The sequence below is a fragment of the Eschrichtius robustus genome, chromosome 5 (assembly GCF_028021215.1).
Source record: "Eschrichtius robustus isolate mEscRob2 chromosome 5, mEscRob2.pri, whole genome shotgun sequence".
Classification (NCBI taxonomy): domain Eukaryota; kingdom Metazoa; phylum Chordata; class Mammalia; order Artiodactyla; family Eschrichtiidae; genus Eschrichtius; species Eschrichtius robustus.
Genome location: NC_090828.1, coordinates 14514931 through 14531627, shown reverse-complemented (window position 1 = coordinate 14531627; position 16697 = coordinate 14514931). Strand labels below are relative to the sequence as shown.

The following is a 16697-nucleotide window of genomic DNA, read 5'->3' as shown; positions in this document are numbered from 1 at the left end:
GTCACACCAGGTATGGCTCTTGCATTTCATTCTAGGGGTCATGAGAAACCCCTGGAGGGAGCTCCCCGCTGGCACAGTGGTTAATACTCTGCACTCCCAATGCAGGGAGCCCGGGTTTGATCCCTGGTCAGGGAACTAGATCCCAGATGCATGTCCCAACTAAGAGTTCGCATGCCACAACTCAGGAGGCTGCGTGCCGCAGCTAAGGAGCTGGTGAGCCGCAACGAAGGAGCCCGTGAGTCAAAACTAAGGAGTCCACGTGCCGCAACTGAGGAGCTGGTGAGCCGCAACTAAGACCCAGTGCGATCAAATAAATTAAGAAAAAAAACAAAAGAAAGAAGGCACTGGAGAGTTTGAAATAAGGGCGTGAATCCCTTGGGTTGCTGTGATTATCTTATAACTACACTCTTTCTTTTTTTTACCATATATATAACTTTCTTAATTAATGAATTGTTAATGAAAATAAATTTAAGTGACACCCTTAAATCTACAAGAGGGCAGAACAATTGGCAAATTCATCAGTTGTGAAGATGGCGTTGTTTACACTGATATTCTCAATTACAGTGATTTTTTTGAAATATGCTTTCTTCCTTGATTACCACTTACTGAGCTTTCTCTGGCTGTGACAAGCAAGAGGTAGGAAATTTACACGTGTTTATGGAAAAGCAAATACTTTCATTAAATAAGACCGTAGAAGCGGCAGCTGGTAAAACAAAAGCAGAATTTGAGATGTGGCTAATTTGGTCCCTCCCTTATAGACCCGAGCTTCTGATGAGCACAAGTTTCCCCAGGAAACAACTTGTCCTCCTGTTATGTGCATTTACATGGGGGAGGTTGGGGGTGTCTGCAGAGAACAAGAAAGAGGGGAGCCTTTTAGAGAGGAGACCTGGAGCGAGGGGAAATAACGTCCATATGCTCCAGGGAAAGAAAGGGCACCAGGACAGCATCGGGCAAAACGGGCATGTGTGTTCCCTTGCCTTCCTCTCTATGTACTTGGCCTTCTTCCCACCCAAGTAGATGTTCAGTAAATACGTGTGGGATTAAACCTGATGGCTGATACACTTTCTATTTTTGTTCATTCTTTTCCATTGCATCAAAATAATGTTTATTGAGCGTGACTAATTTAGTCCTGAGCCTCACTCACTCTTAGCTCCAAACACTTCTCAAGCAGAGTGAAATTCACTGGGGTGGGAAGAGGCCTGTCAGCAGAGGCAGAGTTCCCCGCCCGTGCTCCACCAAACACTCAGGGCCCCGAGGTGAACCATTAAAGACATCATTGTTCAAGGTGATGGTGCAATTTTCTTATATGTTGGGAAAAAAGCACATTATAAACAATTTAGAACATTCAGAACTTATCCAGCGCTTAATTGTAAAATGATTGTATAAACACAGCCTGTCTAAATTCAAAACATGTAAGTGACCTACATACACTCCCACTTGGGGCTTTCCTATGGCCAGCGTGGCCTGTTTTGACTTTGGCACCTTGGACTGTCTCTAAAACCACGACAATCCCCTGAGTTACTTTCAGCCTGTTGGATAATGGAGCACTTCCAAATCCTGAATGGAAGTTCTACTCATTTGGTCTAAAAATTAGACATTGTGTCCGCTCCCCTGCTTCTTTCTTTCTGGAAATAAACTTCCTCTTTAACATTTAATATACTACAAAGCCATCATAAGTATAAAACAATTTGTACCTTCTTTGTTACAAATGGCCAAATTCGGTGACTGGCACCAACTTCATCAATCTGAACTGTGGACTCTTGCATTACGATGGCTTCTGGCATCTGCCTTCAGTGTGCCATTAGCTATTCTCCCCAAGCTTCCCAAAGAAATCCTCCTGGATCAGCAAATATTTGAATAAACATTTGAATCTGCATACTCATAAAGGACATCAAATTGGTTTTGCCTCTGATAGCTTAAAGTTGATTCACCCACATACTACATACTTATGTAGAAGATTGTAAAACGGGTAGAAAACAACAGTAACGAGAGAAAGCTAAGTTCCAAGGTCTTGGAATCAGCAAAGACAGTCTCCCAAATAAATACCCACCTTATTTAGCAGAATTTTTCTTGGTTGTGAATTTTTTGCTAAAAGAACAGTTTCATTATAAAGTGGGGGAAGGCTGCCAGGGGTGTTTTTCTTAGTTCCTTGGATTTGGGAAGTTTTTGTGAGATGTCTGTGTGTAGTTTCATAACAGCGCATTGGGACAGTGTCAGGGGCTGTGCAGAACTTGGAATCAGAGCAGTTTTTCTTTCTTTAAATTTTTTTGAATTTTATTTATTTATTTATTTATACAGCAGTTTCTTTTTTTTTTTTTAACTTTTGATTTATTTATTTATTTATTTATTTATTTATGGCTGTGTTGGGTCTTCGTTTCTGTGTGAGGGCTTTCTCTAGTTGCAGCAAGTGGGGGCCACTCTTCATCGCGGTGTGCGGGCCTCTCACTGTCGCAGCCTCTCTTGTTGCAGAGCACAGGCTCCAGACGCGCAGGCTCAGTAATTGTGGCTCACGGGCCTAGTTGCTCCGCGGCATGTGGGATCCTCCCAGACCAGGGATCGAACCCGTGTCCCCTCCATTGGCAGGCAGATTCTCAACCACTGCGCCACCAGGGAAGCCCTACAGCAGGTTCTTATTAGTTGTCTATTTTATACATATTAGTGTATACATGTCAATCCCAATCTCCCAGTTCATCCCACCCCCACCCCCACCCCCACCCCCCCGGTGGCTTTTCCCCCTTGGTGTCCATACGTTTGTTCTCTACATCTGTGTCTCAACTTCTGCCCTGCAAACCGGTTCATCTGTACCATTTTTCTAGACTCCACATATATGCGTTAATATACGATATGTGTTTTTCTCTTTCTGAATTACGTCACTCTGTATAACAGTCTCTAGGTCCAGCCACAGCTCTGCAAATGACCTAATTTTGTTCTTTTTATGACTAAGTAATATTCCATTGTATATATGTACCACAGCTTCTTTATCCATTCATCTGTCGATGGGCATTTACATTGCTTCCATGACCTGGCTATTGTAAATAGTGCTGCAATGAATATTGCGGTGCATGTGTCTTTTTGAATTATGGCTTTCTTTGGGTATATGCCCAGTAGTGGGATTGCTGGGTCATACGGTAATTCTATTTTTATCTTATTTATTTAGTTTTTTAAATTATTTATTTATTTATTTTATTTTTGGCTGCATTGGGTCTTCGTTGCTGCACACGGGCTTTCTCTAGTTGTGGTGAGCGGGGGCTACTCCTCGTTGCGGTGCACGGGCTTCTCATTGCAGTGGCTTCTCTTGTTGCAGAGCAAGGGCTCTAGGCACATGGGCTTCAGTAGTTGTGGCACGTGGGCTCAGTAGTTGTGGTTCGTGGGCTCTAGAGCGCAGGCTCAGTAGTTCTGGCGCACAGGCGTAATAGCTCCGCGGCATATGGGATCTTCCCAGACCAGGGCTCAAACTCGTGTCCCCTGCATTGGCAGGCGGATTTGTAACCACTGCATCACCAGGGAAGTCTGGTAATTATATTTTTAGCTTTTTAAGGAACCTCCATACTGTTCTCCATAGTAGCTGTATCAATTTACATTCCTACCAACAGTGCAAGAGGGTTCCCTTTTCTCCACACCCTCTCAAGCATTTGTTGTTTGTAGGTTTTCTGATGATGCCCATTCTAATCGGTGTGAGGTGATACCTCGTAGTTTTGATTTGCATTTCTCTAATAATTAGTGATGCTGAGCAGCTTTTCATGTGCTTCTTGGCCATCTGTATGTCTTCCTTGGAGAAATGTCTATTTAGGTCTTCTGCCCATTTTTTGATTGGGTTGTTTGTTTTTTTTAACACTGAGCTGCATGAGCTGTTTATATATTTTGGAGATTAATCCTTTGTCCTTGATTTGTTTGCAAATATTTTCTGAAGGTTGTCTTTTCGTCTTGTTTATAGTTTCCTTTGTTTGTCATATATAACCTTTATTATGTTAAAGTAGGTTCCCTCTATGTCCACTTTCTGGAGAGTTTTTATCATAAATGGGTGTTGAATTTTGTCCAAAGCTTTTTCTGCATCTATTGAGATGATCATATGGTTTTTATTCTTCAATTTGTTCATATGGTGTATCACATTGATTGATTTGCATATATTGAAGAATCCCTGCATCCCTGGGATAAATCCCACTTGATCATGGTGTATGATCCTTTTAATGTGTTGTTGGATTCTGTTTGCTAGTATTTTGTTGAGGATTTTTGCGTCTATATTCATCAGTGATATTGGTCTGTAATTTTTTTTTTTTTTGTAGTATCTTTGTCTGGTTTTGGTATCAGGGTGATGGTGGCCTCGTAGAATGAGTTTGAGAGTGTTCCTCCCTCTGCAATTTTTTGCAAGAGTTTGAGAAGGATGGGTGTTAGCTTTTCTCTAAATGTTTGATAGTATTCACCTGTGAAGCCATCTGGTCCTGGACTTTTGTTTGTGGGAAGATTTTTAATCACAGTTTCAATTTCATTACTTGTGATTGGTCTGTTCATGTTTTCTGTTTCTTCCAGGTTCAGTCTTGGAAGGTTATACCTTTCTAAGAATGTGTCCATTTCTTTCAGGTTGTCCATTTTATTGGCATAGAGTTGCTTGCTGTAGCCTCTCAGGATGTTTTGTATTTCTGCGGTGTCCGTTGTAACTTCTCCCTTTTCATTTCTCATTTTATCGATTTGAGTCCTCTCCCTCTTTTTCTTGATGAGTCTGGCTAATGGTTTATCAACTTTGTTTATCTTCTCAAAGAACCAGCTTTTAGTTTTATTGATCTTTTATTGTTTTCTTTGTTTCTATTTCATTTATTTCCGCTCTGATATTTATGATTTCTTTCCTTCTACTAACTTTGGGATTTGTTTGTTCTTCTTTCTCTAGTTCCTTTAGGTGTAAGGTTAGATTGTTTATTTGAGATTTTTCTTGTTTCTTGAGGTAGGATTGTATTGCTATAAACTTCCCTCTTAGAACTGCTTTTGCTGCATCCCGTAGGTTTTGGATTGTCATGTTTTTGTTGTCATTCGTCTCCAGGTATTTTTTGATTTCCTGTTTGATTTCTTCAGTGATCTTTTGGTTATTTAGTAACGTATTGTTTAGTCTCCATGTATTTGTGTTCTTTACATTTTTTTCCCTGTAACTTATCTCTAATCTCATGGTGTTGTGGTCTGAAAAGATGCTTGATATGATTTCAATTTTCTTAAATTTACCAAGGCTTGATTTGTGACCCAAGATGTGGTCTATCCTGGAGAATGTTCCATGTGCACTTGAGAAGAAAGTGTAATCTGCTGTTTTCAGATGGAATGTCCTAGAAATATCAATTAAATCTATCTGGTCTATTGTGTCATTTAAAGCTTGTGTTTCCTTATTAATTTTCTGGCTGAATGATCTGTCCATTGGTGTAAGTGAGGTGTTACAGTCCCCCAGTATTACTGTCTTACTGTTGATTTCCTCTTTTATAGTGTTAGCATTTGCCTTATGTATTGAGGTGCTCCTATGTTGGGTGCATATATACATATACATTTATAATTGTTATATCTTCTTCTTGGATTGTTCCCTTGATCATTACATAGTGTCCTTCCTTGTGTTGTAACATTCTTTATTTTAAAGTCCATTTTATTGATATGAGTATTGCTACTCCAGTTTTCTTTTGATTTCCGTTTGCATGGAATATCTTTTTCCATCCCCTCACTTTCAGTCTGTATTTGTCCCTTGGTCTGAAGTGGGTCTCTTGTAGACAGCATATATATGGGTCTTGTTTTTGTATCCATTCAGCGAGCCTGTGTCTTTTGCTTGGAGCATTTAATCCATTCACATTTAAGGTAATTATCGATATGTATGTTCCTATTACCATTTTCTTAATTGCTTTGGGTTTGTTTCTGTAGGTCCTTTTCTTCTCTTGTGTTTCCCACTTAGAGAAGTTCCTTTAGCATTTGTTGTAGAGCTGGTTTGGTGGTACTGAATTCTCTTAGATTCTGCTTGTCTATAAAGCTTTTGATTTCTACGCCAAATCTGAATGAGATCCTTGCTGGGTAGAGTAATCTTGGTTGTAGGTTCTTCCCTTTCATCACTCTAAGTATATCATGCCACTCCCTTCTGGCTTGTAGAGCTTCTGCTGAGAAATCAGCTGTTAACCTTACAGGAGTTCCCTTGTATGTTATTTGTCATTTTTCCTTTACTGCTTTCAATAATTTTTGTCTTTAATTTTTGTCAATTTGATTACTATGTGTCTAAGCGTGTTTCTCCTTGGGTTTATCCTGCCTGGGACTCTGCGCTTCCTGGACTTGGGTGGCTACTTCCTTTCCCATGTTAAGGAAGTTTTCGACTATAATCTCTTCAAATATTTTCTCGGGTCCTTTCTCTCTCTTCTTCTGGGACCCCTATAATGCAAATGGTGGTGCATTTAATGTTGTCCCAGACATCTCTTAGGCTGTCTTCTTTTCTTTTCATTCTTTTTTCTTTATTCTGTTCCGTGGCAGTGAATTCCACCATTCTGTCTTCCAGGTCACTTATCTGTTCTTCTGCCTCAGTTACTCTGCTATTGATTCCTTCTCATGTATTTTTCATTTCAGTTATTTTATGGTTCATCTCTGTTTTGTTGTTCTTTTATTCTTCTAGGTGTTTGTTCTTTTATTTTTCTAGGTCTTTGTTAAACATTTCTTGCATCTTCTCGATCTTTGCCTCCATTCTTTTTCTTTTTCCTGGATCATCTTCACTATCATTATTCTGAATTATTTTCCTGGAAGGTTGCCTATCTCCACTTCATTCAGTTGTTTTTCTGGGGTTTCATCTTGTTCCTTTATCTGGTACATAGTCCTCTGTCTTTTTATTTTGTCTATCTTTCTGTGAATGTGGTTTTCATTCCACAGCCTGCAGGATTGTATTTCTTCTTGTTTCTGCTGTCTGCCCTCTGGTGGATGAGGCCATCTTGTGCAAGCTTCCTGATGGGAGGGAATGGTGGTGGGTAGAGCTGGGTATTGCTCTGGTGGGCAGAGTTCAGTAAAATTTTAATCTGCTTGTCTGCTGATGGGTGGGGCTGAGTTCCCTCCCTGTTGGTTGTTTGGCCTGAGGCAACCCAACACTGGAGGCTACAGGCTCTTGGGTGGGGCTAATGGTGGACTCTGGGAGGGTTCACGCCAAGGAGTACTTCCCAGAACTTCTGCTGCCCATGTCCTTGTCCCTGCAGTGAGCCACAGCTGCCCCCCGCCTCTGCAGGAGACCCTCCAACACTGGTAGGTAGGTCTGGTTCAGTCTCCTATGGGGTCACTGCCCCTTCCCCTGGGTCCTGATGCGCACACTACTTTTTGTGCGCCCTCCAGGTGTGTCGTCTCTGTTTCCCCCAGTCCTATCAAAGTCCTGCAATCAAATCCCGCTAGCCTTCAAGTCTGATTCTCTGGGAATTCCTCCTCCCGTTGCCAGACCCCCAGGTTGGGAAGCCTGACGTGGGGCTCAGGACCTTCACTCCAGTGGGTGGACTTCTGTGGTATAAGTGTTCTCCAGTTTGTGAGTCACCCATCCAGCAGTTATGGGATTTGATTTTATAGTGATTGCGCCCCTCCTACCATCTCATTGCAGCTTCTCCTTTGTCTTCGGATGCGGGGTATCTTTTTTGCTGAGTTCCAGTGTCTTCCTGTCGATGACCATTCAGCAGTTAGTTGTGATTCTGGTGCTCTCGCAAGAGGGAGTGAGTGCACGTCCTTCTACTCCGCCATCTTGAACCAATCTCCAAATGAATCATCAGAGCTATTTTTGATTGATGTTCTGGACATAACTTCTTCTTGGCCTCAGTTTCCTAGGCTAAATGCTCAGTGGTCTAAACTCACCTGGCTTGTGTACATGTCCAAGACTAAGCTTTCACTTCTCTCCAAAGTTCAGTAGCCAGGAAAGTGGGTATTAATCCATACATTATTATAGGCTGATAACATTCCTAATATTAACACATATTCATGTCCAAATAGATAGTCTTTTACATGAAATAACTGTTGGAGTTATCAGGCTTTGAAATGCTTATTCTCTAAAACGAAGAGATTCTCATTATGGGAAGAACATAATAACATCCTGTTTTATTTTTTAAAAGAAATTATACTTTAAACTTTCAAATAAGGGAAGGGATAAAGATGTTGCTCAAATGTATTACATAGCATTAATATGGACAATCATAATCTATATAATATTTCAATTTCTTGAATAATCTTTTTTTAACAGTGAAAAAGTCTCTACTTTTGGCCATCCTTGGAGGGAGATCATATACCTATAAATAAAGCCATTACCACAGGCATATCCTTCCATATGTGGGCTTCTCTTTCCCCATGGACTTCTAGTTTCTCTTACTCCAAACCTTTCCTTTCCAGTGTGGGGAACGTTTTTGAAGTATTTGGGTGCTGCTTTGAGCTTTAAGTAAGATTTAGGGTTATAAACAATGGGTTGGTAGTTTTGAAATGTCAGACTCAGAGAGCATCCCTACCACCTATATAAATGTACCACCTGCCAATGGCAGGCATTAAAGAAACACACTCTACAGGCCCCATGACTTCAACCATCACTTCTAGACAGATGATACTCTGATCTGCTGCTCAAATCCTCAGCTGAGTTTCAGTGCCATGCTTTCCACTGTTTGCTGCCTATTTTCACCTGATTGTACAGAATACAATCTTGTCTTGAAACAACCTTCATGGGTGGGCTATGGAGGGCCACTGACTCTCCTCCTAAAGGGTTGGTTTCCTGTTGCTGGGCCTTGCTCTTGCCCATGTCCATGGCATTGCTTCTCTCCCTGGCTCTCCACCTAGAACACCAGGGCTTCCCCCAACTCCTTCCGTGGCCTGTGGGAAGCTTTCCCTAATTTCTCCAGATGGGGTTAGCCACCCCCTTCTCTGAATTCCCATAGCATTTCCTATCTACACCTCTCATTTTGTTTTTCAAGTATTTTTTTTCCCTCCCAACTAGACTGGAAGCTCACAGAAAGCAGGGCCAGGGCACTTTAGAATCCTGGTGCCCACAGGCTCTCATTTAGGGCCCTGACATTGGGTAGACGCTAAATCAGAGGTCTACTCCAGCTGTACAAGTGTTTGGTTTGGAAGACAAGGCATTGCAGAAATATTTTAAGCAACTAAAAGTTAGATAATGTCACATACAATCTAGATTTAGAGCTCTTCTCAGGAAAAAGGAAAATGAATGGGTGTTCTGGTAACACAGGGCCCTCATTCCCACGGCAGACATCCTGCATAGCAACTGCCCCAGGAGCTGGGCGCCTGCTTTCCTACATGCCCCCTCTGCTCCCCACCAGTTGCCATCACTCACATTACCTCCCCAGGCTGTGAAAAGCACTTGTGGCCAGACTCCTGCACTGAACAAACGCTCATCGATTAAACAATGGGAGCCTAGTATAGTTGGTCACAAAAGATGAAGCTTACTTTCAACCTTATAAATTCTTTATTTACAAAACAAAATGTCTGTTACATATAACACATGAGCAAATGATAAATAATATGATATCTGTCGGCTCAAATGATAATATGATATCTGTCGAGTCTATTTAGAATAACAAATAAGATGTATGAAAACAGTGTTGGGGGGAAAAAACACTAGAAAGACTCTTCTGGCGCCAACTCTTAGCCAGATGATTCCCACCAGTTTTAGGAGGACCCAGGAGTGCCTAACAGAAAATACTCCATCCCTTCTTCTTCTCTAAAAAATGTGTAAAGTGATATATTTTGTAAAATGTATATATTTAAACATTTTTTATGTCATAAAAGATTTCAAATATATGCAAGATAAACCCTCAATACCCAACATCCAGAAAAAATAATTATCAACTTGTGGCTTATTTTATTTCTTTCAAAATCAAAGATTATTTTGAAGCAAATTCTAGATAGCATATAATTCGAAATATTTTCAGCATATACTCTAAACCTAAGGAATACACACACACATAATATCATTATCCCACTCAAAAATTAATAACTCTTTATTATGTTAAATATCTAGTCAGTGTCCAAATTTTCCTTATTGCCTTCTGCTTTACAGTTTATTTGAATCAGGATCTAAATAAGCTCCAAACATTGCAACTGGTTATATGTCTCTTGTCTTTTAAAAAATCTTCCCCTAGTTGCTTTATTTTTAACTTTTTCCTTGGAACTTTTTTACTGAAGAAACCAGCTTACTTGTCCTATAGAGTTTCCCAGTCTAGATTTTGCTAATTGCACTCATGTGATGCTGTTTAGCAAGCTCCTCTGTCTTCCTTACTTCCTGTAAACTGGTAGTTAGACCTAGAACAGCAGTCTGCTAACTCCTGGGCCAGATCTGGCCACGCTTTTTGTTTTGTCTCTGGCTGCATTCAGGCTCCTACAGCGAGTTGAACAGACAGCTGCCCAGTTGGACTGCAAAGCCAGGAAACATTTACTACCTGGCCCTTCACAGGAAGTTTGCCAATTTCTGCTCTAGAGGCTGATCAGATTCATATTTCTGTTTTGCAAGAGTATTTCACAGAGGTACTGCCCAGGAGGCTGGAATCAGGAAACAGCGGCTGTCTGTCTCTTTTCTGTGACGTTAGCAGTTACTCATGATCATTGCCTAAGTGCATTGTTTTATTATGGCTTGCCAAATGGTGCTTTTGTAATTCTTTCTTTCTCCATTTATTGGTTGGGATATTTCTATAAAAAGAAATTTCCCATAACCATCGATTTGGTTGTCTTGAGGTTCAGTTTGTATAGCAAAGGCAAGATCCATTCCCTGTATCATTCTCCAAATAATGACTTGGTTACCCAGAATTCTTACTGTTGACCAGAGGGGGTTTCTTTGTTTGTCTGCTTAGTATAATTACGAACTCATGTTTTTCAACATATTTTAAGGGTTTTGATCTACTAAAATATTATTACTTTTATTAATGCTCAGAACGAGCCTCTTCAGGTTGGCTCCTGAACCTTTTATGTGACCCTGTAGTCTCAATAGCTTCCTTGTTTCTGGTTTGGCAAGATGTTCCAGGCTCATTTTGCATACCCAGTTGGAATCAGACACTTCTCTAGGGAACTCTGGTTCCTTTTAGTGGGAGGCAGTATTTAGAGACCACAATCTGAGTATCTTGACCAAATAAACCCTAAGTTAACTGTGGGGATACTGGGCAACAGACATGTAGAAAAATCCAAAATCCACTTACATCCCTCTCTGGACTATAGCCGAATACTGAAATTCAAGTGTGGAAGATAGACTGCTACCCTGCGAATTGGTTTGCCTCCCAGGGCTGTATGGCTTAGGGGAGGCACACTAGATAATGAAAATATGGGGGAGTGAGCTGGGCATTAAAAGTTGGGCTAGGATAATCAAAATGAATCACCCTCATGTGAAGGCACTGAGTCTCCTGGATCAACCCCATCCTGAGTGAGGTCCTAACAATGCAAGCTCCTGGAATGAACAAGTGGCCCACAGCATAACAAGGACAGTCCCCCAGTTTATCTTGGTGGGGGGCAAGGTGTGACAACCAGCTCCTTCCCATCAATGAAAGCTGACATGTTCTCAGGCACTGGGAAACTGTTGATATCCTTCTGGTCTCTGTGTTCCTAGGATCCTGGTTCTTGGAAACTAAGATCCTTTATTAATGTACCTCTGGATTAACCAGTTCTTCTGGGGGGGGGCTACAGGAGGAGGAGAAGAAATAGCACATCAGATTATATTAGAATCATGACCTCTCCCAACAGCTTTTTTGACAGAGCTTCCCAAAGAAGTAAATGTGAAGGAAAGGCTGCCAAACTGAGACTTCTAAGTGGCCTTAAGTAGGACTGTGCTGCCCAGCAGTCAGGCCAAATGTTTCTCACCAACACTCTGCCGACAGGCAAAGGCCTAACACTGTTAAGGGTGTTTGGCAATAGGCATTCTGGAGAACTTCAGGAGTTGACCTATGGAAGTGCAGGCTGTATCTGCAAAGTGACTGCAGTTGCTAATGAACAAATAACTGTGGTTAAGCCTCAGGTCTGGTCCTATAATGGAGAGAGGAGGACTCTAGTCCCTCTAGCCTCTACAAACATTACTGAACTACATCCACCAGAACCTGTCCTCATTTCCAAATATCTACCACATTCTCTTAAGCCAGAAAATGAGATGAACAAGCAAAACTAAAGGGCCTCTTGATACCCTTGGGAAGTGTACAGAGTATTATCTGAATGAGTTAGCATTCTTAAGACTTAAGAGAACAAACAGGAAATGCCAACTGATCAAAGTGACAGTAGCTTGGTGGTTCTAAAATGTCTTCTTTCAGGTTACTGGAGAGAGACTTAGAGACCTCTTTGGATTTTTTCTTACATTTTTATCAGACTTCAAAGTATATGCTTGATCTATGACACTAATTAATTTTGCCAGAAAGGAACCTAAAAATACCCAGGAAAGAAATGTTCAGCTACTGAAATGTATGGCAACAATGTCTAAAAGGTTCCTTCAACAAAGAGACATATTATAAGTACACTCTAACTGACATCCAAGTGTCTTTCATCCACATACCATTCATTCTGAAATCTCTTTTGAGGTGAAAGGGGAAGGTTATGAGGAAGAAGGCAGTTGGGGCTTTGTTAGTTGTCCATCTTTTTTTTAATGGTCTTTTTTAAATTGAGAGTTGTCCATCTTTTAAAATACAAGATTATGGGACATTTATTCTATTTTCCTCTAAGTGTCAGGGGAAATTCATGTAAGGTTCAAATCCCAATTTCACCATTTACTAACCAAGAGATCCAAGGCAAGTCACGATCTTTATCAACCTCAGCTTTCTCCTTTACTGTATTAGAAATCGAATTTCAAGGGTGGTCATGGGAATTCCATATTCACAACAGAAAGGCAGACAGGAACTAGCACAGTATCTGGCTCAGAGTAGGGGCTCAGTAAATGTCGCCGTTGTCTTCCTCAATGCTCAAGACCCGAAACAGTCTCTGATTTTTACTTCAACAGCTATTTAGAAAGCCTCAAGGATTGAGCTAAGAAAACAGGCCAAACAATACTTCCACCTTGATATAGCCCTGTCTGTGTCTTTATAATTTCTTTAGACTATTTAAAACACAGAATAAGACAATGCTGGTGTGTTCCCTTACCCCTATAAGAGAAAGAAGGGGTTCTATTATGGCGGGGGTGGAGGTAGGTAGGTATGTTCCCAAAAACCTTTCATGGTTCTGAGATGTGCTTTTTAGTCTGTTGACTTGGGTCATTAAATCTGCTTTATTATGTATGGTGCCAAGTCGTATAGACTTTCTTACTGACAAATCTTTAAGACAAAACAGTTTATATGGGTGATTTTCTAATCAATAGTCAAGACATGTCCTAAGACATCATAGTGATATTGACTCGTGGTTCTCAATCTTTAAAACAAGGTAGCACCTTTTTGAGACCTAAAAAAAAGTGTTACAGATGCTTCATGACTAGTTATATTTTTAGTACTGGTGAAAATACATGATAAAATGCTACCATGAATTCATAAACACTAATAAAATGCAAATGCTTTTTAGCTATACATAACAGCATCTTGATACATTTCAAAACAATCATATTTTGAGATATCATTTATTCAGTCTCTACTCAAAGCTAGACCAGGAACATGACTTTTCTGACCCCTGAGAATAACTCTGATGTTGTCTACAGGTCTTCAGTTCATAGGTGAGAAATCAATGCTCTCTAGATTGTTGCTAAAAAAGAAAATGAACAGTAAGTGTTGGAAGTGTAAATTGATAAAAATCTTTCTGAAAGGCAATTTTTCATATGCATATTCTTTAAAATGTATATACCTACTGGAAAAGTAATATTCCTTCTATCACTCAGTTCTAAGGTAATAATAAAAAAAAAAAAAGATTTGAGTCTAAAAATGTTCACTGTGGAGTTATTTCTAGTAGCAAAATCACTGCAATATTCTTTGCAATAGATAGATTGCAATAACAATGATCACTGCGACCTAAATTTCCAATGAAGGGACACCGTGGGTGACCTCTTATCAGCTTTGTGCATTTCTCCTCTAGCGTCTGTGTTCTTTGTTGCTAATCATTTGCACCTGCTATTTTCAGAGGCTTGCTATTGTGAGTTGGAGCCCACGATCTTAGTGGGTTCTAAGTGGCTGGGAGTTTACATACAGCATTCTGCCATCCGGGAGGTCAACAGCCACTGACTACTGGTCAGGAGTACAAAAGCCCAGCTTCTTTGCCTCAAGGTGGCACAGACCACCCGAAGGTGCAACAGACTCTCTAGAGCTCCCCGTGGGATTAGGCTGATGTAGGACTTCACCTGATATCGCCCCTTGATAGGCTGCTTCCCTTTCTAATTCCCATTTCTTCCATTCCCTTACTGTTTCACCTGGGAGCACTTCCTCAACGAATCAATTACACTTTATCCTTGACTCAGGGACTACATCTGGGAGGGCACAACTTACAACACCCAACAGTAAAGGACAGTTCCTGACATCCATCCAACACAGTATCGTTCAGAAGCTAGGAAACTATCCTTGAAGAAAACTTAAAGATATGGTAATATATTCCAGATAGCTCAGCTGAGATGTGTACTAAGAGGGAGCAGAGAAGGCTACAGAACACAATTAAATCACAGTGGTTGAATCACAGGATCATAAAAACTTGAATAAAAAATGGTACTTATTGGAAAAGGAGAGAGTTGAGAAATAATGTTGGGACCCTTTTATCTACACTAAAATGAATGCTACACCCCATTACAACCCATGGACCATTTCACGTTGAGCTTTTTCAGTAAGCGATGGCTTTATTTTGATGAACATGATTTGACCCATTTATGTGGCTAAATCTACATATTAGATATTTAATGGCAGGGATTACAGTTAATTTTTTATTCCCTGCATATAGCATAGTACCTACTATATAGTTGGAACTCCATAATGTTTAAGAAATAAGCTGTAATTCTATGGAAATTAACTGTTCCCATTACTAGTTTAGGTAGCAGCAGCAACTGCTTTTGCTAACTCAAAAAAAAATCCAATTTGTTTAAAACTTGTAAAATACATTCTTAAGTACTCAAGAATACTAGCCATCATTTATGGAATGCCTACTATATGCCAGACACTGTACCTGGAGCTTTATATATTCAACGTCTAGCTGAATCCTCAAGTTAAGAAGTAGGCATTAGTACTTTTATTTTACAGATAATGAAAACTGAGGCCCAATTAAATGACCTGCCCAGATCATACAGATCATACAAGGTGAAGAGATGTCTGAAAACCGACACTTTTAGTCAATATATCATGCTGACTCTTGTGCGGGAGTTTAAAGGGTCAACCAAGGAAAAAGTAAAGAAACACTGCCTTCTTTCTACCTCTCTGTCCTGTGCTTAAATCACCAAATACTCGGAGTAAACAAGTGACCACAGCTCTACAGGGCACAGGAATTGAACAGAAAGCTTGTTACTCTACTGCAGTGGTTCCAACTGGGAGGGAGAGCGGCACTGCCCCCCAAGAGACATTTGGCAACGTCCGGAGGTGTTTTGGGTTGTCACACCTGGGACGGGGTGCTACTGGCTTCTCACGGGTTGAGGCCAGGGATGCTGCCAGACGTCCTACGGTGCAGGAGACGGTCACCACCTCAAGGAATTATCCAGCCCCAAACGCTAGTTGTGCCGAGGATAAGGAAGGCTCTTCTAGAGCACAAAAAAGCACACATTTCCACTCTTCCCCAATGCGTCACAACTGACTTTCCTTAACTTAGAATCGAGCCTTCAGTCTGAAGTCACAGACTGTTTCTTGTCAAAGCAACAACTGTGCTGACACCATCACAGTGGTCCTCCCTGGAACTTTCGACCCACGAGAGAGGAAGGGATCCAGTCCATCCCTTTTGTGAATCCCAGAAGGGAAGGTTTGTGGTACCAGTAGTTAAAGCTTTGGCCTGCCAGCCCACCTTATCAAATCAGGCTCTTCTACAGCCCGCGGACGTTCTGCGGCTGGAGTGGAGAATGCCTGCGTCATGCCGAGCCTCCCGCAAGGATGGGCAGGGAAGGCGTTTACAGCGGGCCCAGTTGTTCCTCTACGGCGCGGGGGAGGACCAGCCCCGGCCTCCCTCTGCTGCGGCACCTCTGAGTACCAATGAGACCCCTCCCATAAAGCAGCGGTAGGGAGCCGAGGCTGGCATACCCAGCCGTTACCCCCATCAGCCTCTCCTCCCCACCCACTGCCTGCTCCCCCATGCCCAGCAGCCCTTTCCCCCGCCCCCCCCAAAGCAAAGTCAGCTCTATCATTCAGGGAACCAAACTGCCAGGTACAGAGAAAAACCTAAAATGCTCACACATCCCTAAATTATTCTTACGACTACTGTACCTACTCCCTGGGAACTTTCTGAACTAATTATATTCAGTTACATGCTTAGCTAAGCAAAACTGAGCCCAAATCTCTCTTTTCCTCCCTTTCCTCATGAAAAGGGAGCAGAGGCCAGAGAGGGAAGGAGACTCAGCAGACGAATGCTGAATTGCGTCTCCAGCAGAGCCAAATTACCGGCAAAATGCCACCTGCACGAGGTTCCCATTCTGCCGGCAGGGATGTCCTCTTTTTCTTGGAAGAAGGAGCGTTCAGAGATAGTGGGAGGCCTCCCAGCCCTGTGAATGATGGAGGTGCTCTGGCAGTGTTAACAGAGGATGTGGGCTTTAATCAAGCAGGAACTCGAAGACTCCTGCATCTTTATTTCAGGCAGCAGGGGAAGAGGGCAAGGAAACTGTATTCAACTATGAG

The 16697-nt window shown here is 41.5% G+C and overlaps 1 protein-coding gene across 3 annotated transcripts in view; it reads right to left on the bottom strand.

The window, feature by feature from the left end:
- SERPINE2 (serpin family E member 2) overlaps positions 1–16697 on the bottom strand; it is a 74430-nt gene that overhangs the window by 29276 nt on the left and 28457 nt on the right. Inside the window, exon 1 of one of the 3 annotated variants that reach the window (XM_068544342.1) lies at positions 1695–1716. The exons of the other annotated variants lie outside the window; for them this stretch is intronic. The gene's annotated coding sequence lies outside the window, so the exon portion shown is untranslated. Of the gene's footprint in view, positions 1–1694; positions 1717–16697 lie in introns of those variants that run through there. 3 annotated transcript variants of the gene reach the window in all.